Here is a 26,152-nt window from a genome sequence, read left to right on the forward strand (position 1 = left end):
CTTCCCCCTCTACCAAAAAAAAAGTCTTTGTTTCCTCCAAAGTAAGGAACGCTTATCTTCCAATACTCCCATAAAGTGTACTTTCCACCAGCAGGGGAGAGTAAAATAAAACTGCATGTTGAAGCAGGTTGAAAGTCATTGTCCTATCATACACAAGGGAGGATGCCTGGGAAATGAAGGAATCATGTGCACACACACTACAACTACATCATTAAGTGACTTCCTTCTTGAAGATGCTCTCAGATGAATCCAAGGACTAGTGTCTAGTGGTTCCACATAGTTTTTGTAATTAAACCATATCTATACAACTTGAAAAAGTTAAGTAATGATTGATTTCAACACAATGTTTGATTTTACTATTAAAACAAAAAGACTCGTAGTCAGCATCACACTCTGGAATATAACCCAGAGCTCTTGTTTTTCATTTCAGCACTGTTTCCAATAACTTTTACAAAATTAGGATCTTCACTTTCCTATACCAAAGACTTTTTTTGAGAGACAAAGTAAGGTAATGCATATTGAATATATTTATAAACTGTCCAGGGCTATGCACACATAACTTACTGAAGATCAGGAAGAATGTGGCTTGTTAGCTGGAGCATTCGGATAGAAAAGCTTAAGCTAAAGTGTCAGGAGAACAAGTCCTCAGAGAAGACTATAAAATCACGTGGGAAGGAAGTCAAGAGGAGTAGCCTAAAAAGAATGACTTAGTAAGCCTCTGAAAATGTGCACAATGACAATAATAAGAAAAAGAAGAGCATCTACATTTAATGTAGAAATAACAAAAGAACATTTTAGCAAGAAATGGAATAACTGAAAATCATTGTCATTAGAAGGCACCCATATAGAAATTAAATTGCTCAGACTTAATATGTGACAAGAACTCTTCATAGTTTCTTTTTTTCTTTTTTTTTTTTTTTGGCCATACCCACGGCGTGTGGAATTTCCCAGGCCAGGGATCAAATCTGAGCCACAGCTGCAACCTGCACCACAGCTGCAGCAACACCAGATCCTTAACCCACTGCAAGACAGTGGAACTCCCTGCATAATTTCATTTAATTTTCAATTCTCAATTACACCACCTTTCATTCCAACAATAAAATAAGACATTTGCGCTTATTGCTACAGATCAGCCTGCAGGAGAAGAAACAACAGAGGGTTGTGGAGCTCTGAAACAAAGCCAGGGTTGTCAAAGCACACTGCAGATGAACTATTTTCTTAAAACACACATTTCTAATTCAATGAGATGACTAAGGTTTTTTTTTCTGTTTCTTTTTTCTTCTTATATTGCTTCATGCTTTGAAAAACACAGATGCAGCAGAACAAAATAAATATTTAAATTTAATTTCTGGTGAATGTTAGACATAGACATAAGTAATTTCCTTTACTATTTCCACCTTAATAATTATCATACCTTTTTTTTCCCCCAAGCTATACCATGCATCTGGATTTAATTAGATAAACAAAAAAAATAGCATCTGGAGAGGATCAGGCCAGCCTGTTCTTGGGTATATGAGAAACATTAAGTATGAAAATTCCCTTTATGCCAATACGCTACTCCAGAAATAAGACAAAAATGAAGTTATCAAATGTTCCACTCTGGCTAATATGACACTAATATCTTCCAACGATGGGTATTATAACCCATAAAAGCCTCTATTATGAGTTTTCACAATTCTGTTTAAATGCTCAAAAATTTCTTCCTTAGATATTCAAGTCTTGGATCACAACATTGTAAATCAACTATACTTCAGTAAAACTTTAAAAAAGAAAAAAGAAAATAAAAAGAAATTCAGGCCTGTGATCATGACAGGGCCAGTGTCACTGATCTGAGGATGAAACTATGACCTTCCCTCTGACCAAGTCTAACCCTGCCTCTGTCGCCCAACCTGACTCTCCATCTTTTGGACTTCTCTTCGTTTTCTTCTTTTTCTCCTTCTCTCAGCAGCCTCCCAATTTCATTTTTTAAAAAATACCCATTATATAATCATTTTCAAATACCTGCTTTAAAAAAAAATCTTCGCCGCCTCCTCTTTCATCCTACTACCCTTTTCCTCCTCTCTGTCCTTGACAAACCTTGGGAAAGACCAGTCAAAACTCAAGGTCTTCATTTCTTCAACTCCTATTTCCAGTCTACTATATCTGACTTCTGCTGCAACCAAGCTACAAAACTCCTGTAATATGGCTGATAATCTATGTATCGTTCAAATCAACTGCTAGTTTTCTGCCATTTTTCAAAAAATCTCAGTAGCATATGAAACTATTTTTCTTGATAATCTTGATTGTGAGAACACTATTCTGATTTCCCTCCCATTTATCTTGCTATATTTTCTTCCTTATACTGAAACATAAAGGTTAATATTCCTTAATATTCCATCATTAGATTTCTGCTCTTGTCACTTTATATATCTTCCTGGGTTACACCTATATTTTTATTGGTTGTTGACTCTATAAAATTTTCTCTAATTCATATCTCAACTTGTAGCTAGACATCATCACTTGAAGACATCTGAAGAATATATCTGAAATTTCCTTTTCTATTCAAATCTAATCTCCCTTTCCCTCCATATTCTTTTTTTTTTTTTTTTGATGGAGGAAGGTGGGATAGTATCACTATACTCTCTCTCGAGAAAGAAATATGAGCATGATTAAGGTTTTGCCATCTTCCTCACATTCACTTGTTTATCCAGTGATACCGATTCATTTTCTACCTATCTTTTGTTTCTGGTTCTTCTTCAATTAATTTTCTTCATAATACCAATAGTGTAATTTGAAATATAAAGCTACACCAAATTTTTCATGGGTCACTTTATCAGAAAGATGAAGTCCAAACTCTTTGCTATTACATAATGGCCCTTTAGAATCAGGCACCTGATGGCTTTGCTAAGGAGATATCTATCAGTTCTTCATGTACCCCCAAAAATCTAACTACATGAAACTATTTGAAGGCTCTTGGCTATGGCTTGATTTTCCATACCTCCAGGCTTAATTGCTCTTCCTTATTCATGGTCTGTTCTTACCTCTTCTCCTTCAGTGTTATCTCTTGAAAACTCAATTCAAAAGGTCACCACCTCATAGAAATATTTTCTGATGCTTACTTAACCTTCTCAGAGCTCTCTTGTCACCCTCTAGTGTTGGGTGACAGCCTATGATCATTCTGACAGCAGAAACAAAAAGTCATTTCATGAATCCCCACAGCTGAGATCTTCAAAGTTGGTTTAGCTATTGTCCTTCTGGAGTCTTTGGTGGTCCACCTCTTTCTTGAATATATAAAACACCTCATTTCATTGTGATAAATTTATCTTTGCTTAAGATAGGCAACCAGCAGGAGTTCCTTCCTGGCTCAGCAGGTTAAGAACCTAGTGTTTTCACTGTTTGGTTCTGGTTAAAGCTGTGGCACAGGCTCTATCCTTGGCTCAGGAAATTCCACATGTTGCAGCCAAAAAGAATAATAATAATAATAACAAGTGACTACCAAAAGCTTTGAAGTACACCTGCATGACTGTGCTAATGTTACTAGTGTGAATTTGAAGGCAAGTCAACCTAAGATTTAAGTACCAGGGAGTTAGTTAGCCCAGCTTCTGATCAGTGTCCAGCAGATGAGAAGTCTATGAGTCTCCTGGCAAAGCACTTGGCAATTTCATCCCATTGCATCTCATCACAGGCTTTGTTGCCTGTCCCCTCTGCCACCTGAGCTCCACATTGCTAATGGTACTCATCAAATAGTACCTACTCTCTTAAGTGTTTTGATGAGAAAAATTAGTGAAAAAAACGTTCTTAGAATTTATCTGTTTTTATTTCTTCTATATCTATTTCTCCCTCTTTTTCAAAAAGCTTTTCTAAATTTCCTCCGGACAATCATCTCTCCTTGATTTTTGGTCATCTGTCACTTGACCTCACAACTCAGGCCCCAGGGATGAGCCTTGACTGGATCAAGCCTATCATATAGCTCATTTCCCTCACAACAGTGACTGATTCATAGAGCAACACATAAAGAAACAAAGCAAATTAAATGTGAAGGGGCATTTATCAGGGAATTTGAGGTTCACTTCCATAATGCTACCATTTCTCCCTGGCTGTTTTGGTGCAAAATATGAAATTTACATTTCAAAATCCATAACATCCAACAGGCTATTTGGAGATGCCAGGGGCACTCAAGGCAAAAAAAGAGATAAAAAGAAACCAGATCACTTCTGAAATCTTCAGATTTAAGATCAAATTTTGCCTTGAACTAGTTTTTGCCTTAAACTTTTGCCTTAAAATCCACTTATGAACTTTTCAGTTATGTGAGCTGATGAATTTCTTTTATTCAAACCACACTGAATTTTTTCCCCTTATTTTGCAACATAAGGAGACTTAACTAATATAACTTATTTCACTCATTTTATTAGTTCTGTATTTTCTCTAGAAAATATCTCCATTTTTAGCAAGTCACTAAACTCTTACCATTGGATTCCATATTAATTTGTTTAGTGGCTGGTATTTGGCTCACATAAACAATACTTTATCAAAATTTCTACTATGCTTATATTTAGGGTAATATTGCTATTTTCATATGATCTCAGATGTATTTTTTTTATGGAATCACATTTTCAAAGCTGAAAATTTTCTTAGATACTATCTTATTCAGTGACCTTATTTAATATACAAGGAAACTGAAATTCAGAATGTTGGATATTTCTTTCAAAAGCCATACAAATTCCATCAGTTAAAAGAAAAGTCTTTGACCATATTCATGCTAACTAATCAATTGTTTAGCTTGAGTAAACTGGATATTTCTTACAAACTAATTTATTTTCTCCATGTATTTCTCTACATACATCAGAGAAAAGGAAGCAATGCCATTTTCCTGGAGCTTATAGTAGAAAAGGAACCCGAGCCAAGTGGACAGCTAGAAATAGATGAGCAGGTAGTTCAAGTTTTCAGTAGATGTTTCCAACGTGTACAGAATAGAAGCACCATAGCTGGATGTCCTAGACGTTACCTTGACCAGGATAGAGTGCCATGTATTGCTCAGCCATGTCTTGTTCATATAACATCTAATAAATACAATTGTACTATGAAATAAGTATAAATTCAATATATAAACAAAACACAGATGGGACAAGAGAGGTATCCAAGCATGTATGAAATGCAACAGATTCTAAAAGTTTGAACTCTTTTACTAAACTTAGTTATAACAAAGGAAAACTAGGTACTAACTCTTCTTTATCAAAGAGCTAGAGCTAGGGAAAGAGGCCTTCCACAAGTAGGAAGATCAGACTCTCTTGTGACTCAAAGTTGAATTGAATTGACAATGTTGACGGATTGCTGCCCTCACACTCATTAGACCCAATGTATCAGATATTTGCCACGGAAACAATTCTGGCCCATTCATTAATGGTGTCTGCACTATTGTATATGGAATGGAGGATCAATGGGGACCTGCTACAAAGCACAGATCCTCTACTCAATATTCTGTGATAACCTATAGGGAAAAGAATCTGAAAAAAATGGGTATGTACAAATGTATAACCAAATCACTTTGCTGTACAGCAGCGATTAATACAATATTATAAAACAACTACAATAAAAAATCTTTAGAATGAAAACACAAAGAAAACATAAAAATTTAAAACAAAAAATTAAAATTAAAAAAATTTAAGTGGTGGAGGAAATGGGAGTTTGGGGTTAGTGGATGCAAACTATTACATTTAGAATGATAAGCAATGAGGCCTTACTGTATAGCACAGGGAACCATATCCAGTCTCTTGGGATAGACCATGATCAAAGATAATATAAGAAAAGGAATGTATAAATATGTATGACTGGGTCACTTTTCTTTACAGCAGAAATTGGCATAACAATGTAAATCAAATATACTTTAATAAAAAATAAATTTTAAAAAAAATTTTTAAATTTTAAAAATAGGAGTTCCTGTCATAGTTCAGCCATGGGTATTTCTTTCAAAAGCCATACAAGGTCCCGACTAGTATCCATGAGGACATGGGTTTGATCTAGGCCTCACTCAGTTGGTTAAGGATCCAGCGCTGCCATGAGCTGTGGTTTGGATCTCACATTGCTGTGGCATAGGCTGGTGTCCACAATTCTGATTCGACCCCTAGTCTGGGAACTTCCATATGTTGAATATGTGGCCCTAAAAAGAAGAAAAAAAAAGAAAAAAGAATGGTGTCTTTTTTTTTCTGACTGTTATTCACATTAGTGCTGGCTAATGTTTGTTCAGAGAACACTCAACATCATATAAAGAGTCCCATCAATTAAAGCCTTAATCATGATTTTGTAAGACTCTGCTTATAATTTCAGAGACAGTTTCACATTTATTGCTTTTCATGAGGACAGCTAAGACAATACCTTAATGAACTGTAGGGAACATTGGCAAAGAAGCATCACATAATAGGAGACTTGAGAAAAGCAAAGCGCACTGTGCCTAAAAGTTCCACAAAAATTACAAGATGAGATTTCCTATCATTTAAAGCTGAAAAAATGGTAGGGAAACTATAAATAGAAAAATATCTATATCCAGCAATAGTCACCCATGCTATAATGTACCAAATTCACATCCCTGCTGTTTTCAAACCTGTTCAAAGAGAGATCAGAGAGTGTATACATGAGACCTTGGAGAACGGGACCAACAGACTGCACTGACACACAGGAAATTCACATCAACCTTCTCTCCACCAACCCACAGATGTGGCTCTCTGCATGCTGGGAAATTAATTGTGGCTTCTGTTCTTTCTCCACAATCCCTTCCTCACTTACAATTCAGTCCTATTTGTAATTTCAACCAAATAATATTAACCTCAGCTTTCTGAAAAATGAAATTCTTTTAAATCAAAGAAAGTCTCTAAAGTCTGCATGAAAATTGCTGAAAATATTTTGGTTCTAAATTTGGATCTCAATTACACAGCAAAGAGCCTGTTTACCAACAAGAGAAATGTATTGCAAAACTTAAAGAGAAATGATGACCATCTTTGGTATTTGCTCACTACATGACAGAGGCTGCAAGATCAGAAGCATAATTGCTTGACAATTAAAAACATAAAAATACCAAGCTACTGAAAGAAGATTACCAAAGTCCAGTAATTTTTCTGTTCTTCTTAGCATACAGGATGTTGAAGGGCATATCACTAGAAGATACAATTTGTTGCATAATGGTGGTGATATTTTCAGCCATCATTATTGCTATAGATAAAAGTCAACCAAATGTATTATGTCTAACACTAAGGTGGTGACAGTCTGAATGTTAAAAGCATATTTAAATAAGTACTGGTGAAACAATCATGAAGAAATCCAATTTTGTCCCTTATTTTAATAGCACCACATTTGAGTTAACAAGCCAAGCTTAACATTTCAGAGGTACTAATCTATGAGTTTATTTCTCATAGATGGTTAACATAAAATAGTTTCATTTCACATCTATCAAGCATCCATATCATTACCATACATGCTAAGATTTTTAGAAGACATGAAAAACATGTAACAATGTTTAACATAAAATTCTCAGTAATTCTTTGAGTTCATGCTGATAAAATTATAGAAAACTTGATGATTTTTCCTATCATTTTGTTTAATGTCAGGATCTTGGGGCTTACTGCCTAATAGAGGTGTTATTAATAAAATATCTTGTCTATGATTATACTTACCATGATATCATCCATAGAAAGCTAGAAATATAATCAATTTCTCTTCAGCAAAAGGAAGAACAATCATAGCTAATATCAATTAAGACTTTGTCATAAGTGAGACATTATTCTGAGGATTTTATGTCACTTAAAACTCAACACAACCGAGAGAGGAGACAAGATGGCAGAAGAGTAGGGGGACATGCTCACCCTCTCCCACAAACACAACAAAAAAAAAAACACATCTACAGGATAAATGACTCGCACAGAACAGCAACCAATTGCTGGCAGAAGAACCTAAACTCCAATAACGGCAAGAAGTTCGTGACATTACTAGGTAAAACAAGAGAAAAGAGGAGAGTGAGAGAAGGTGAATCCAAGCTGGACGGGCACTCCTGAAAGGGAACTGCGGAGGAGAAAGGGATCCTGCACCCTGAAAAGTCACCGACTTGGGGGAAAGATCAAACAAACTGGAGGAATCTCCAGATGCAGAGAAGAGTGTACCAGTAAGTTGGAGTTCTGAAAAACAGATGGAGAACCGAATGGACCATCTGCACTACAGGCACAGTCACCAAAAATTGAGATGCCTGGGTGGGGGCTGGGCACTGAGACCTCAGCTCCGGAGGTTAGTCCCAGGGAAAGGGCTGGGGGGGCGGGGTGGAGGGGAGACTGCTTGGGAGGTCTAGAAAACGGTCTGTCAAGTTGGACGGGGCAGAGACTGCCAGGGAGACTAGAAAACAAAGCTGTCGCAGGGGAAGGGGGCAATACTCTAGGGGCGGGGAAATGGAAAGCCACATCAGAGGGAACCTGGGAAAAGAGCCTGGTCTGCGCCCGTGCTGGGGAGGGGAGGGAAGAAGGGGTGGGTCCCCAAAGAATACTCCCCATGCCACAGCAAGCTTACCGGTCCATTAGCTAGCAGAAAGCTGTGCTTCCCAGTGCATCCCCTCCCCCAACCCCCACCATCCCCCACGCACTCGGCAGACCTGGGGCTGCCTGCCATCCAGGAGGGCTGGCCCCAACAATTGCCTGAAGCCTACCACCACAGGGGCTGTCCCTGCACAGGCCTGCTTGCCCTTTGGAGGGGCTACACCCCGGCGGAGCAGCACAAAACACCACCAGCACCCGAGAAAAGGTCTGCAGCCCAGAAAAGCTAGAACAAGCCTAGATAGGCTGTGAAAAGATCTGCCTAATTATTGGACAGTCTTTTCAAGTCGGTTTGCCCTGGGAAAAGCCTCTTGGGTTCGTAGCAGCCAAGCAGCCACTCCAGGTCTTGGGAGGAGCTGCACTTCCATGGAGCAACAGCACAGGACTGCCAGCTCCTGGCAGGACACCCCACACCCCAGAAAAGCTATAACAAGCCTGACCGGGCCATGAAAAGATTTTCCAAATTCTTGGACACTCTTTCTGAGTCAGGCTACCCTGGGGAGGAGCCTCTTGGGTTGGCAGTGGCCCAGCTAGACGCCCAAGCCCTCAGGGGGAACTGAACTCTCACAGAACAGCTGCATAGGACTGCCAGCTCCAGACAGGAACCCCTGCAGCCCAGAAAAGCTGCAACAAGCCTGGCTGGGGCATGAAAAGATCTGCCTAATTCTTGGACAGTCTTTCTGAGTCAGGCTGCCCTGGGGAAGAGCCTCTTGGGTTTTCAGTGGCCCAGCTGGCTTCTACAGCCCTTGGGGGGAGCCACACTCTTGCAGAACAGCTGCAAAGGACTGCCAGCTCTCTGCAGGATCCCCTGCATCCCAGAAAAACTACAACAAGCTTGGCCAGACTGTGAAAAGATCTGCCTACATTCTCAGACCGTCCGGAGTTGGGCTGCCCTAGGGAAGAGCCTCTTGGGTTCTCAGGGACCCAGATAGCTGCTCCAGCCCTCAGGGGGTACTGCACTCCTGAGGAACAGCTGCCCAACACCGCCAACCCCCTGCAAGAACCCCACAGCCTAAAAACACCAGAGCAAGCTCTGCCTGACCAAGTGAAATCTGCTACCATCGGGGTGTGGACCTCCCAGTCCTGTCTGCCCTCAGGAAGTCCTCCTTTGCTTCAAAGAGACCCTGTTAGCCCCATCAACACTCCAGAAAAGCCATGCTGCCTCAAAAAAGACTGACCAACAACGCCAGCCCTCAGGAAACATTCCATGGCAGTGACAAGGCAAACACTGTCTGCTCAACTCCACCAGGAAAAAGAAAACAACAAGCAAGATGAAGAAGCTGAGAAACCACCCCCAGTCAAACCACCAGGAGAACTCACCTAAAACAGTCAACAATGAAACAGACCTCTGCAGTCTGGAGTTCAAAAGAGAAACAGTGAAAATACTGAAGGAATTAAGAGAAGATATGAACAGTAATGCAGATACCCTCAGAAAGGAACTAGAAAATATAAGGAGGAGCCAAGAAAAACTAGAACATTCATTTGCAGAGATGCAAACTGAACTAAGGGCAGTAAAAACCAGAATGAATAATGCAGAAGAATGAATCAGTCATATGGAAGATAGAATAATGGAAATCACGCAATCAGGTCAGCAGACAGGAAACCAAATCAAAAAAGAGGAAAGCAATATAAGAGACCTATGGCATAATATAAAGCGGGCCAATCTATGCATAATAGGAATGCCAAAAGCAGTAGAAAAAGATAAGGGGATGGAAAATATATTTGAAGAAATTATCACTGGAAACTTCCCAAATCTAAAGGATGCTGGGTTCAAGAAACAGGCAGCACAGAGGGCCCCAAACAAGTTGAACCCAAACAGACCCACACCAAGACACATGATAATAAAAATGGCAAAAGTTAATGATAAAGAGAGGATCCTAAAGGCAGCAAGAGAAAAACAAAATGTTACCTACAAGGGAACCCCCATAATATTATCAGCTGATTTCTCTACAGAAACACCACAGGCCAGGAGGGAATGGCAAGAGATATTTAAAGTGCTCAAAGGAAAAAATATGCAACCTAGAATACTCTATCCAGCAAGAATATCATTTAAAATAGAAGGGGAAATAAAATTTTTTTCCAACAAACAAAAACTTAAAGAATACTGCAACACAAAACCCAGGTTGAAGGAAATATTGAAAGGGCTTCTCTAAACCAAAAAGAAAGGAAGGAAAGGGAAGAAAAAAGAAAATAAAAAAAACAAAAAGAGGAAGAACTAGAACTGAGGAAACCGCAATCAGAGAGCAGTCACTCAAATAAGCCAGCATACAGATTTAATCATGAACATGCTTCAAACAAAATAAAATTAAAAAGAAAAAAAGAAAAAAGAGTCATCAAAACCATAAAATGTGGGCAAGGGATGTTAGGAAGTAAATAACCCTTTTTGTTTGTTTGTTTGTATGTTTCTCTTCTTAATTTTAATATAGTAATGAAGTGTTGGAATTTACAGGACCATCAGGCTAAAACACACAATTATGGGAAGGGGTTAGCATACTTAAAAAACAGGGCAACCACAAGCCAAAACCAAATATTGCATTTGCAAAAAATGAAAAAAAAATACACTCAAGCAGATAATAACAGGAGACCATCCAACCGAAAAAAAAAAAAAAAGGAAGAATGGAGAACCATAGAATCAACTGGAACACGAGGTTCAAAATGGCAATAAATAATCATCTATCAATTATCACCTTAAATGTCACTGAATGCTCCAATCAAAAGACACAGAGTGGCTGAGTGGATAAAAAGGCAAAAACCTTCAATATGCTGCCTACAAGAAACTCACCTTAGGACAAAAGATACATATAGATTGAAAGTGAAAGGGTGGGGAAAAATATTTCACGCCAATAGACATGACAGAAAAGCAGGAGTCGCAATGCTCATATCAGACAAAATAGACTTTAAAACAAAAGACATAAAGAAAGACAAAGGACACTACGTAATGATTAAGGGATCCATCCAAGGAGAGGATGTTACTATCGTCAACATATATGCCCCAAATATAAGAGCACCCAGATACATACAACAAATATTAACAGATATAAAGGGAGATATTGATGAGAATACAGTTATAGTAAGAGACCTTAATACCCCCTCACATCAATGGACAGATCCTCTAGACAGAAAAACAATAAAGCAACAGAGATCCTAAAGGAAACAATAGAAAAGTTAGACTTCATTGATATCTTCAGGACACTACATCCAAAAAAATCAGAACACACATTCTTCTCAAATGCTCATGGAACATTCTCAAGAATCAACCACATATTGGGACACAAAGCGAATCTCAATAAATTTAGGAGCATAGACATTATCTCAAGTATCTTCTCTGACCACAATGCCATGAAATTAGAAATCAACCATGGGAAAAGGAAAGAGAAAAAACCTACTGTATGGAGACTAAACAACATGCTACTAAAAAACCAATGGGTCCATGAGGAAATCAAGAAGGAAATTAAAAACTACCTTGAAACAAATGATAATGAAGACACAACCTCTCAAAATCTATGGGATGCTGTGAAAGCAGTGCTCAGAGGGAAATTTATAGCAATACAGGCCTTTCTCAAAAAAGAAGAAAGAGCCCAAATTGACAATTTAACCCTCCACCTAAATGAACTAGAAAAAGAACAACAGGAGTTCCTGTCGTGGCGCAGTGGTTGACAAATCTGACTAGGAAACATGGGGTTGCGGGTTCGGTCCCTGCCCTTGCTCAGTGGTTAATGATGCGGCGCTGCCATGAGCTGTGGTGTAGGTTGCAGATGCAGCTTGGATCCTGTGTTGCTTTAGCTCTGGTGTAGGCTAGTGGCTACATCTCTGATTCCACCCCTAGCTTGGGAACCTCCTTATGCTGCGAGACCAGCCCAAGAAATAGCAAAAAGACAAAAAAAAAAAAGAAAGATAAAGAAAAACAAAAAAGGCCTAAAGTCAGCAGAAGGAAGGAAATTATAAAGATCAAAGAGGAAATCAATAAAATACAGATTCAAAAAACAATAGAGAAAATTAATAAAACCAAGAGCTGGTTCTTTGAAAAGGTGAACAAAATGGACAAACCCCTGGCCAGACTCACTAAGAAGAAGACAGAAAGAACCCAAATAACCAAAATTAGAAATGAAAAAGGAGAAATCACAACGGATACAGCAGAAATACAAAAAAAAACATAAGAGAATACTATGAACAACTATATGGCAACAAGTTTGACAATCTGGAAGAAATGGACAATTTTCTAGAATCTTACAGCTTGCCAAAACTGAATCAAGTAGAAACAGACCAACTGAACAGACCGATCACTAGAAATGAAATTGAAGAGGTCATAAAAACACTCCCTACAAATAAAAGCCCAGGACCAGATGGCTTCACAGGTGAATTCTATCAAACATATAAAGAGGAATTGGTGCCCATCCTCCTTAAACGCTTTCAAAAGGTTGAAGAAGAAGGAATACTCCCAAAGACATTCTAGGAGGCCACCATCACCCTCATTCCAAAACCAGACAGAGATACCACCAAAAAAGAAAACTATCGGCCAATATCATTGATGAATATAGATGCAAAAATTCTCAACAAAATCTTAGCCAACCGAATCAACAACATATCAAAAAAAATTATACACCATGACCAGGTGGGGTTCATCCCAGGTTCTCAATGATGGTTCAACATAAGCAAATCAATCAACATCATACACCACATTAACAAAAAAAAAAGTAAAAAATCATATGATCATCTCAATAGATGCAGAAAAAGCATTTTACAAGATCTAACATCCATTCATGATCAAGACCCTCACCAAAGTGGGTACAGAGGGAACATTCCTGAACATAATCAAAGCCATTTATGACAAACCCACAGCAAATATAATACTCAATGGGGAAAAACTGAAAGCCTTCTCCCTCAAATCTGGAACAAGACAGGGATGCCCACTCTCACCACTGCTCTTCAACATCGTTTTGGAAGTCCTAGCCACAGCAATTAGACAAACAAAAGAAATAAAAGGCATCCAAAGAGGAAGAGAAGAGATAAAACTGTCACTGTATGCAGATGACATGATACATAGAAAACCCTAAGGACTCAACCCCAAAACTACTTGAACTGATTAATAAATTCAGCAAAGTAGCAGGATATAAGATTAACATTCAGAAGTCAGTTGCATTTCTGTATACCAGCAATGAAATATTAGAAAAGGAATACAAAAATGCGATAACTTTTAAAATTGCACCTCGCAAAATCAAATACCTCGGAATATACCTGACCAAAGAGGTAAAGGACTTATATGCCGAGAACTATAAAACTTTCATCAAAGAAATCAAAGAAGATGTAAAGAAATGGAAAGATATTCCATGCTCCTGGATTGGAAAAATCAATATTGTAAAAATGGCCATACTACCCAAAGCAATCTACACATTCAATGCAATCCCTATCCAATTAACCATGACATTTTTCACAGAAGTAGAACAAACACTCCAAACATTTATATGGAACCACAAAAGACCCAGAATTGCCAAAGCAATCCTGAGAAACCAAAACCAAGCAGGAGGCATAACTCTCCCAGACTTCAAGAAATACTACAAAGCCACAGTCATAAAAACAGTGTGGTACTGGTATCAAAACAGTGTGGTACTGCTATCAAAACAGACAGACAGACCAATGGAACAGAATAGAGAACCCGGAAATAAACCCTGACACCTATGGTCAATTCATCTTTGACAAGGGAGGCAAGAACATCAAATGGGAAAAAGAAAGCCTATTCAGCAAGCATTGCTGGGAAACCTGGACAGCTGCATGCAAAGCAATGAAACTAGAACACACCCTCACACCATGCACAAAAATAAACTCCAAATGGCTCAAAGACTCAAATATACCACAGGACACCATCAAACTCCTAGGAGAAAACATAGGCAAAACACTCTCTGACATCAACATCATGAATATTTTCTCAGGTCAGTCTCCCAAAGCAATAGAAATTAGAGCAAAAATAAACCCATGGGACCTAATCAAACTGAAAAGCTTTTGCACAGCAAAGGAATCCAAAAAGAAAACAAAAAGACAACTTTCAGAATGGGAGAAAATAGTTTCAAATGATGCAACTGACAAGGGCTTAATCTCTAGAATATATAAACAACTTATACAACCCAACAGCAAAAAAGCCATCAATCAATGGAAAAAATGGGCAAAAGACCTGAATAGACATTTTCTCCAAGGAAGATATACAGATGGCCAGCAAACACATGAAAAAATGCTCAACATCGCTGGTTATAAGAGAAATGCCAATCAAAACTACCATGAGACACCACCTCACACCAGTCAGAATGGCCATCATTAATTAATCCACAAATAACAAGTGCTGGAGGGGCTGTGGAGAAAACGGAACCCTCCTGCACTGTTGATGGGAATGTAAACTGGTACAGCCACTATGGAGAACAGTTTGGAGATACCTTAGAAATCTATACATAGAACTTCCATATGACCCCACAATCCCACTCTTGGGCATCTATCCGGACAAAACTCTACCTAAAAGAGACACGTGCACCCGCATGTTCATTGCAGCACTATTCACAATAGCCAGGACATGGAAACAACCCAAATGTCCATCAACAGAGGATTGGATTCAGAAGAGGTGGTATATATACACAATGGAATACTACTCAGCCTTAAAAAAGAATGTCATAATGCCATTTGCAGCAACATGGATGGAACTAGAGACTCTCATCCTGAGTGAAATGAGCCAGAAAGACAAAGACAAATACCATATGATATCACTTATGACTGGAATCTAATATCCAGCACAAATGAACATCTCCTCAGAAAAGAAAATCATGGACTTGGAGAAAAGACTTGTGGCTGCCTGATGGGAGGGGGAGGGGGAGGGGGAGGGAGAGGGAGGGATCAGGAGCTTGGGTTTATCAGACACAACTTAGAATAGATTTACAAGGAGATCCTGCTGAATAGCATTGAGAACTTTGTCTAGATACCCATGTTGCAACAGAACAAAGGGTGGGGAAAAAAAGAATAATTGCAATGTATACATGTAAGGATAACTTGATCCCCTTGCTGTACAGTGGGAAAATTAAAAAATTAAATAAATAAATAATAAAAATTTTTTTTTAAAAGCATAAAATAAAATGTGTTATTTATCACATGTTTAAACAGACCCAAATTTGGTAATAACTAAATGTTACAAAAGGTCTAAATTAATTATAATGCAAAAAAAAAAACCTCAACACAACCATATAAAGTGGAACTATTATTATTCTCATTTTATAGGGGAGTTATTTTAGAAACAGAGATTTTACATATCTTGTCAATATTCACACAGGTCCTAAAAAAAACTAATCTAAATTAATCCCAACTATATTATGTCAAAGGAAACATATACATATACATTCATCCAACAAATATTCTCAAACAAACTCTATGTTTTGCACAGATCTTTGGTGTCACTGCACAGGCCAAGGGGAAACACTATTTTAAATAAGACAAACAGTTTCTGCTCGCAAAGACCTTAAGATCTATGGGAAGTCTGGTTTTCTGTTAAAGTCTTTAAGCCATTTTGAGTTTATTTTGTGCATGGTGTGAGGGTGTGTTCCAGTTTCATTGATTTACATGTGGCTGTCCAATTTTCCCAGCACCAGTTGGTAAAAAGACTTTTTTTTTCCATTTTTTATTCTTGCCTCCTTTGTCAAAGATTAATTGATTGTAGGTATATGGGTTTACTTCTGCATTCTCCATTCTGTTGCATCGATCTGTATATCTGCTTTGGTACTACTACCACACTGTCTTGATTACTGTAGCTTTGTAATATTGCCTGAAGTCTAGGAGAATTATGCCTCCTGCTTGGGTTTTGTTCCTCAGTATTGCTTTGGCAATTCTGGGTCTTTTATGGTTTCATATAAATTTTTCAATTCTTTGCCCTAGTTCCATGAAAAATGTCATGGGTAATTTGATAGGGATTGCACTGAAACTGTAGATTGCTTTGGGTATTATAGCCATTTTTATGATGTTAATTCTTCCAACCCAGGAGCATGGAATATCTTTCAATTTCTTTGAATCATTTTTAATTTCCTTGATTATTATTTTTTTTTTGTCTTTTTAGGGTCACACCCACAGCATGTGGAAGTTCCCAGGCTAGGGGTTGAATCAGAGCTGTAACCAATGTCCTATGCCATAGCTACAGCAACACAGGATCCAAACCGCATCTGTAAACTACACCACAGCTCGTGGCCATCCCAGATCTCTGACCCACTTAGTGAACCCAGGGATTGAACCTGAATCCTCATGGATACTAGTCAAATTCATTTTTGCTGAGCCACAATGAGAACTCCCTGATTAATGTTTTATAGTTCTCAGCATATAAATCTTTCACCTACTTGGTCACGTTTATTCCTAGGTAATCTTTTAGCATACAATTTTAAAAGGTATTGTATTTTATGTTCATTTTCTAATCTTTCATTTTTATTATACAGAAATGCAACTAATTTCTGAATGTTAATCTTGTATCCTACTACTTTGCTGAATTTGTTGATTGGTTCAAGTAGTTTTTGTGTGGAGTTCTTAGGGTTTTGTATATGCAGTATCATGTCATCTGCATAGAGTGGCAATTTTACCTCTTCTCTTCCAATTTGGATAACTTTTATTTCTTTTGTTTGTCTGATTGCTGTGGCTAGGACTTCCAATATTATGTGGAATAAAAGTGGTGAGAATGGGCATCCTTATCTTGTTTCAGATTTTAGCAGGAAGGCTTTCAGCTTTTCTTCATTGAGTATTATATTTGCTGTGGGTTTGTCACAGAGGCAAAACATTCTCTGACATCAACCTTACAAATGTTTTCTTAGATCAGCCTCCCAAGGCAACAGAAATAGAAGCAAAAATAAACCAATGGGACCTAATCAAACTGACAAGATTTTGCACAGCAATAAACCATTAAAAAAAAAACACAACATATGGAATGGGAGAAAATAGCTTTAAATGATGCAACTGACAAGGGCTTAATCTCTAAAATATACAAAAAACTTATACAACTCAACAGAAAAAAAAAAAGAAAACCAACCCAACTGAAAAATGGGCAAAAGACCTGAATAGACATTCCTCCAAAGAAGATATACAGATGGCCAATGAGAATCATAAAAATGAGATGGCTATAAAAAAATAGTGATAAAAAAACGCTCAACATTACTGATTATAGAGAAATGCAAATTAAAACTACTATGAGATACCACCTCACATATGTCAGAATGGCCATCATTAACAAGTCAACAAGTAACAAATGCTGGAGAGGGTGTGGAGAAAAGGGTTACCTCATTCACTAGTAGTGGGAATGTAAATTTGTACAATCACTATGGAAAACAGTATGGAGGTACTTAGAAAATACATAGAACTACCATTTGAGCAAGCAAATCCCACTCTTGGGCATATATCCAAACAAAACTTGCATTGAAAAAGATAGATGCACCCCTATGTTCATTGCAGCACTATTCACAATAGCCAAGACATGGAAACAACATAAAGGTCCATCAATAGATGAATGGGTTAAGAAGATGTGGTATATATACACAATGGAATACTACTCAGCCATAAAAAGAACAAAATAATGCTACTTGCAGCAGCAGGGATGGAACTAGAGACTTTCATACTAAGTGAAGTTAAGTCAGAAAGAGAAAGACAAATTCTATATGATATGACTTATACCTGGAATCTAATGTATGGCACAAATGAACATTTCCACAGAAAAGAAACTCATGGACCTTATAAGCTCCCTTTTTAATACACTGTGGTATATTTAAGGAAACTCTTTAATCATAAACCTTTTTTCTGCATAAACTTGGGCTTCTGACCTCAGCAATCTCAAAGATAGAAAGGGAGCTGAGGCAGGAAAAAAAAAATCTGAGTACTTATGGATATCTCTTGTTTTACTTCTCCAAAAGCATTGATTTCCCTGGGTTGGGAGTGATTTATATCTACGTTAATTTTTGAAGCCATAATCTAGTCCTGCCACCTGATTTGGGAACCAAAGTGACCATGCAGAATCAATGTTGATTTGATTTACTGGGAGTATGTGAAGAAGAGTTTTGCTTGTTTGTTTGTTCTATTATAAGCATGATCAGTTCAAGGCAAAGTTTAGGAATAAAAGGGGTCTCCAATGTTTACAGAGAACCACTTTAGAAGTCAGAGTTTTGAGAATGTCTTCTCCCTGTCCAGCATGCCAGCATGGCTAATTCTGGTCTCTGTCAGCACAGACCTCCAGAAGTTTCACACACATTATCTCATTTTCTCCAGCCTGTCAACCATCTGTGGAGTCCACTCCCCCAGAAGCACAGTCAGTAACTATCAGTTACTTTACCAGGACAACACAGTTACATTATATCACAGACATCCAAGGCTTTAAGGCCAAGAACCAAACACAATATTAACTATAGCTAAAGAGATAGCTTGGAAGATAATTTGAAGTATAAAAACCTCAGATCTTTTTTTTTATTAGTAGTTCTCAATTCACTTTTTATGAATGAAGGTAAGAATTTGCTAGTGGCAGCTCGTGCCAGTTGATGAGAATCAACCCTTAAATTTTTCAAGAATGTTGTGAACCTGTCCTTAAACAGCAATTATTAAAAGTAAAAGCAAATGACATAAACTCATAATTTATCAGGTTTTTTTAATTGAATACTCGAAACTCAGAGTCCCTAAATACTTTACTATTTTCTATACTCCAAAAGTTATTTACATCTATTGTAACTGTATGGAGTCAATACTATATATTGATCTGCTACCATGAACTCTACCCATTGGTAGCTTGAAATTGACTTTGGTAGAAGTGAAACTGATAGTATTTATGACTCAAAGCCAGCCTAAGCCCAAATTCGGACTTGAACCCATGATTTTTAAATTAGAATCATTCACCCAGTATCTGGAATTACTGAGGATCAAGTTCTTTGTGCTTTGCCAAAGAAGGAATTCAGGGAGAGACAAAATGATAGGCAAGAAATAGATTAAGATAAGGCACTTGTGAGATATACAAGTAGGCAGGCAAGGAGGCTCTGCCCTGAGGATTAGGTGGGCTACAGTTTCATAGAGGGTGGGGAAAGACCACCCCTTCCTCTTTCTTGGTGTAGTAGCTCCTCTTTGGTAACCTGTAAGAGAGTATTTGACCTATAAGGTCAAACTAGGACTGTCATGGTGCTTATTCAAATGAGTAGAAAGGTGGTCCTTAAACTCCTGCCCTTGGTCTAACCCTATATGCAGGCCTCACCCCATCCCCCACCCAGTGACCTGAGCCATACTTTGTGCCTCCAATAGTCAAGCAAGCCTACTTTGTTCTGATGGCTTTCTAGAGCAATTATTAATTTACACTGATCTCCCAAAGTTCCCTAGGTTTCCCTCTCTATCTATGGTCCCTTATTGGGACTTCTACAACAACCTATGTAACTATCCTACACCATCCCTATCAGAAGGTCATATTTACACTCCTAAATGGTAAATACTAAAAATCAGAGTGTTTGTTTTCTGAGTCTGTTGTTAAACTTTTACAGTCTCACTACTAAATATAGGTTTCTTGTATCTAGACAGATACTTATTTGAGGGGGAAGAGTCTAAATTAAGTGTTACAGGAACAAAGGTCCTTGAAAGAGTTTTTTGGTATTACTGCTTTTTAACCACAAGGACCAGAACAATCACTATGTAAGGCAAATATAAGTGAGGAATATTTTTGGATAAGATTTTAAAGAAATGAATAAAATTTCTTTCTTTGCTGAGAACCTTACCTTGACCAACCCTCAACTTTAAGAAACTAATCAATTCAGAGTTCCCATTGTGGCACAGTGGAAACACATCCAACTAGCATCCAAGAGGACCTGGGTTTGATCCCAGGCCTCACTCAGTGGGTTGGGGATCCGGTGTTGCAGTGAGCTGTGGTATAGGTCACAGATGCAGCCCAGATCTGGCATTGCTGTGGCTGTGGTATAGGCCAACAGCTGTAGCTCCTATTGTCCCTAGCCTGGGAACTTCTAAATGCTATGGGTGCAGACCTAAAAAGCAAAATAAATAAATAAATACACAATAAAAAAAATTTTAAAGAAACCAATTAATCCAAAGACTCTCCATGGTCCTAATTCCCAACTCTTAAGAACTACTGAGCCCAACCCATAAGCTATATAAACTGTATATTCACATAAAAAGATGCCATTTCAGAACTATCTATGTGATTTTCACTCGTTGCAGTGAGTGAATACAACTCAGCTTGCTTACATAATAACATGTGGGATTTTCATCTGTTTCTTCAGGTTTGATTTTAGGAGATGGCTTTCTAATCTCCTGCCTATGGATGGGTAGTACTCTGAACATGTATTAACCATTTGTTCATGGGAACCAAGGTCACAATCAAGATATAACCCCAAAGTTTTATCCCACACAGGAAGAGTAACTCCACATGGAATGTTGCCTTCAAAATTCCTCCCTGTCAATGGTGCACAATCCCCGTATTTGAATGTTTCTTTCCTCTTTCTCTATTGGCAAATCAGAATGTTCCCATTTTACACATTATTAAGACTTTCAATAAGCTGCCCTTCTTGTTCCATAGACGTTCCTATGTCTGTTATTCCATTACCAACCTCTGATTTCACTATGTATTAACCATGAAGCAGGACTCTGTGTATTGTCCCATGTCCCCAAATCAAATATATTTCACAAAGCATTATTGAATGTTATACATTCAAATGAAAAATCAAGGTGGGGAAGCTGTGGAGGAAAAGGAGACTATTACAGCACACATCATATGGTGAAGTAGTCATTCGATATTTCTGTCTTCCCCAAAGTCCTAATTTCATTGAAAACTTTGGTCTTCATTGATTTTTTTCTCCATAGGCCATCCTTTCATCAAATCATCAGCTCTTTCTACCCATTGCCCTTCTTTATCCATCCTTTATTACACAAAAAGTTCAAATAAAAGGCCATTTCCTAAGGGAAAAAAAGTTGGTTATATCAACTGCCAAGAAAATATTTTCCATAGTTGACACAATTAAGACCTAAATCAGAGTTTTCCCAAAATATACCTCATAATATATAACTAGGGAGAAAATGTATTCCATAGTTAATTAAACTTGGGAAATAACGGGTCCAGAAATATTTTTTAAAGATAATCTTTTCACTTTTGTAACTGTATATTTCTTGAAGTCTACTAATAAACATGGTGAATCTCTAAGGCAGAAAATTTTCAAGTGAATTTGACTTTGGAAACCTGTTTTCTGTGTTTAAAGATCATATTTTGTGATACTTCTCTCAGACTAAATGCACTTTAAGAAATGCCGTACTGAGATTTCTAGGCTGAACAGATAGCAAGGGAGCTCTGCAGACTCAAGTGCTATCTCTGATACTGAAAATAATGGTTCCACTAACATTTCCCTTCACTGAATTATACCTTTGCCCCTTTCATAGGAATCAAATTCATGTGGACCAACCTAACCTCCAGACAGATGGTAGAGTGAAGTGGCCCGAGATGGGAGAGAGAGGCAGTAACCAGAGAGGCTAGCATATTAATAAGAGAGCTAAAAAACATGTGTATCAAAGGAAGAGGGAAGGAGTTCCCATTGTGATGCAGCAGAAATGAATCCGAATAGGAACCATGAGGTTGTGGGTTCAATCCCTGGCCTCGCTCAGTAGGTTAAGGATCTGGCGTTGCCGTGAGCTGTGGTGTAGGTCGCAGACAAGGCTTGGATCTGGCACTGCTGTGGCTCTGGCGTAGGCCGGTGGCTACAGCTCTGATTAGATCCCTAGCCTGGGAACCTCCATATGCTGTGGGTGCTGCCCTAAAAAGGACAAAAAGACAAAAAAAAGGGGGGGGAGAGGGAAAAAGAGATTTTCAGAATTGTCTTTACTGTAAAAATGTGAGACTTTCAGCATGACACACTGTAAAAAGTGAAGACAAGGAAAAATAAATCTTTAGGCCAGTCCATTTAAAAGAAACTTTAAAAAGTACATCACCAGAGTCCCCATTGTGGCTCAGCAGAAATGAATCTGACTAGTATCCACGAGGACACAGGTTTGATCCCTGGCCTCACTCAGTGGGTTAAAGATCCAGCATTGCCGTGAGCTGTGGTGCAGTACGCAGATATGGCTCAAATCCTATGTTGCTGTGGCTGTGGTGTAGGCCAGGAGCTACAGCTCTGATTCAACCCCTAGCCTGGGAAACTCCATATGCCATGGGCGAGGCCCTAAAAAGATTTCAAAAAAAAAGAAAAAAAAAGAGGTACATCATTCTTTATGATTTCTGGAATATAATTTGAGTTTCATTGTGACCATGATTCTTACAAAGAAGATAAGACACTGCTTTCATTTGCACTTTTCTTAAACACTTCTGAGTGTGTGCAAAAGCAATCATTGGTGAAAATGCTTTACTTAGTGTATTACATTCAATTCTTGAAAAAAAGTCCTATGAGGGTGCCATTATTATTCTAATTTTAAATGAAGTGACTTAGAATCTTGTTGGTTGTTCAGAGGACACACAGCTACAAAGGAGCAGGACCTGTAGTTCCCTGGTGGCTCGGTGGGTTAAGGATCCAGCATTGTTTCTGCTGTAGCACAGGTTTGATCCCAGGCTTGGGAACTTCCACATGAGGAGAGTGTCGCAAAAAAAAAAAAAAAAAAGAAGCAGGACCAAGATTCTGGCACCACCAATTAAGATTCAAATGCTCTGGTGCTAAAGAACCTGATAGAGTGTATAAGACCAATAATATTTTTTTAATTTTTGGAAAATTTTCTATGTCTTATTTTTGAGTCTAGGATTTTGTTGATTTTTCTTGCTTTACATTTTCCATGTTACCAGAAACACTGATGTACATTTATTAAATCTTTTTTTTTAAATATGGAACACTTCACGAATTTGCATGCACCTTGTGTAAGAACCATACTAATCTTCTGTGTACCGTTCCAATTTTAGAATGTGTGCTGCCAAAGTGAGCACTAAAATATCTAAATTTTAAGGGCAGAAAAACATAGTAAAGTGTCAAAAGAACAGTAAAGGAAATGAATACTATGGGAAACAAGCCAAAATGAAGCTCAGCTGTGGAAGAGACTAGGCATGTGTTGGGTCTGAAGAATGTGTAAAAGAGGCAAATGGAGAAGAGAGGGGCAAATGTGTACAGAAATTAGGGAGAGAGAATAATTTGGCACAAATCCAAGCTTAACTGAAAAATTCCTTCATAGCCATAAAGCTAATAAACCATCATCTTAGAGGAATCCCAAAGAAAGGAAACAATGACAGATCTGCTCGCATGAGGCAATTTGGGTCCCAGCTAAAAGGCCAAATGCTCGCAATTGTCTTTTTCTCTTCTCATCCCCTGTGTTGCCTATTTCCTGTTTCCTCCCCTTTAATCATTCTCTACCCTTCACCATCCTGCTCTGTAGGAGAGATGGACCTCAATGAATAATATAAACCAGGCTCTCAGGCTTGTGGCTTCTGGTTGAATTTAGCCAATGGAAGGTCCTGGAAGAGACTGGAACATATGTTGAGAGGGAGGTCAAGGTATTGAGACCCCAGCTCCTTCCTTGAAGGCTGTGGTATGGCAGTGATTGAGTTCCTTTGCCAGAGCCTGCAGTTACTACCAGTCAGCTTATGTCCTACAAATATGCTTCTTGCTGGGTTCCAGTAGGAAAATGAAATCCATCAAGAAAACTTGTGAATTTCTGATAGATCAATCTTTTTGAAATCCTTTTTTGCAATTGCCTCTACCTTGTATACCCTTGAGTATAACTAGGTCTAGATCAAGTAAAAAGTGAGGGTGAGGGAACAACCAGAGGAAGAAAAATGGCACTGCAAAGATGGATAATGGAAATAAATGAAAGCAGAATTGAAAGCCAAAAGGGCAGTGCCACTGACTGACAAATGAGGTGGAGGAAAGAGAAAAAGAAAAATTTCCCATTCTGTAGCCTCTCTCCAACCCTGTGCTCTTGGCTTTGGGAAAGGAATAATCAAGGCAAGAATGAATTTCAAAACCTTGAGCAAGGTGCCCCCATTGACTGCCAATCTGAATATCCATCTGAAGACTCCTCAGTCATCTGGAAATTGGGGTTATCAGACTGATGAGGGCCAGAAAAAGTTATCAGGCCAATGGAAGCTCAGGCTGCCCAGGAGGAAAAGGAAAAGGAAAGATGGATATATGTGACAGACAGGTTAAAGAGAGGCAGTATAATTTTATGTCACAGCCAGCCAGTGTCTCAAGCCTCCTTCACCCTCAACTGGCCTGACAATTACTCCTGTCCCTCTAAGCAAGAATACCTGTTTGACCTACAAACAGAATTCAGTTCCTCCACCTGCAATTTAGATTCTCTCCCTTTGTCTGCCCACCATCAGTTGACAATATTTCAGAGACATTTTTTAACCTTACTACCATTTAAAATTGTCAAGGAGACTTTGCTAAAGGAACCAAACCTGAAACACTTAACATGTATCTCTTTTTATAATTTGATGTCAAGTGCAGCCCTGTGGCACCCCCAATGAAAAAAGTTTTACTTATTTTTTTTCTGATCATTAACCAGTTCCACTCTTTTTTTTTTTTTTTTTTGCAAATGGATGTCTTTCCTTCTCAAAACCTCAAACAATCCCAAGTCATGAAATTAAAAGAAAATAAGGCCAGGGAGGGAAGTTTAATACTGGAGAGAAGTCTGCCATAAGTAGGACAAAATTGATCCAATTCCCACAAATGAAAAGGGAATGAGGTAGAGTGAAAACAAAGTGCACTTATAAAAGCTCTTATCTGCAAGGAAAACAAAAATTATCAACCCAAAATATTGTTAAAATATTATAGACCTGTTTTAAAAATCATCGGGGCTATTTGTTCCAAGTATTCATTTATGTCCAATTTTCCAAGTATCTGCATAATGTGTTGATAAGCCCTGAGGTCCAAGTACGAAATATCAAATTAAGTCCATTAATTAGTGAGGCCATCTAGGGCTGTATCCAAAGCCAATATGGTTAGCTCTCAATTACCTGCTTTATTGGAGAGAAACGGCACTGTGGGGGATAATCCCTTAAGCATTTCTTCTTGGCCCTGGCATTTATGATGTGCTGAATTTTTGTTCCTGATCTGTTTGTCTTTATTGATGTTTTCTTCCCAATTATTTTTACTTAAGTATAAAAGAGTAATCCATCTTCCCAAAGCACCCATTGGCTGACTACTACCAAGCCCACAAAAGCAGGGCCATGCTCAGAATTGGGTAGGGAGAATCTGCTCAGACTCATCTACACCTCTTTCTAGTGCTATGTTCTCCCACTCATGAAGTTGAAGACCCAGATTCTTCAAGGGACATACTGTTACTTCCAGGACTTTCAAAGTCTGTCTAGGGAGGCTGAGATCTAATTGTCAACCAATCCAATAATCCCTAACCATTATGAACTGTCAAATCAAGCATAAAACTTATTTTATATAAACATGCGGTTCAGTTTAATACTTCTTTCAATTCATCTTTTTTGCTTCTGGTTTTATTAAGACATACTATACACAGAGTTCCCATTGTGGCACAGTGGAAATGAAACTGACTAGGAACAATGAGGTTGAGGGTTCGATCCCTGGCCTTGCTCAGTGGGTTAAGGATCTGGCATTGGTCACAGACACAGCTTGGATCTGGTGTTGCTGTGG

At 38.3% G+C, this 26,152-nt stretch overlaps 1 non-coding gene across 1 annotated transcript; it reads right to left on the reverse strand.

Moving 5' to 3' along the window:
- Positions 1-23,373: 23,373 nt before the first annotated feature.
- On the reverse strand, positions 23,374-23,478 carry LOC125123767 (U6 spliceosomal RNA). The gene has a single exon (XR_007134150.1). It is a non-coding gene; the product is annotated as a U6 spliceosomal RNA (small nuclear RNA).
- Between the last annotated feature and the right edge of the window lie 2,674 nt (positions 23,479-26,152).

This window comes from Phacochoerus africanus, chromosome 3 (genome assembly GCF_016906955.1).
Source record: "Phacochoerus africanus isolate WHEZ1 chromosome 3, ROS_Pafr_v1, whole genome shotgun sequence".
NCBI lineage: Eukaryota > Metazoa > Chordata > Mammalia > Artiodactyla > Suidae > Phacochoerus > Phacochoerus africanus.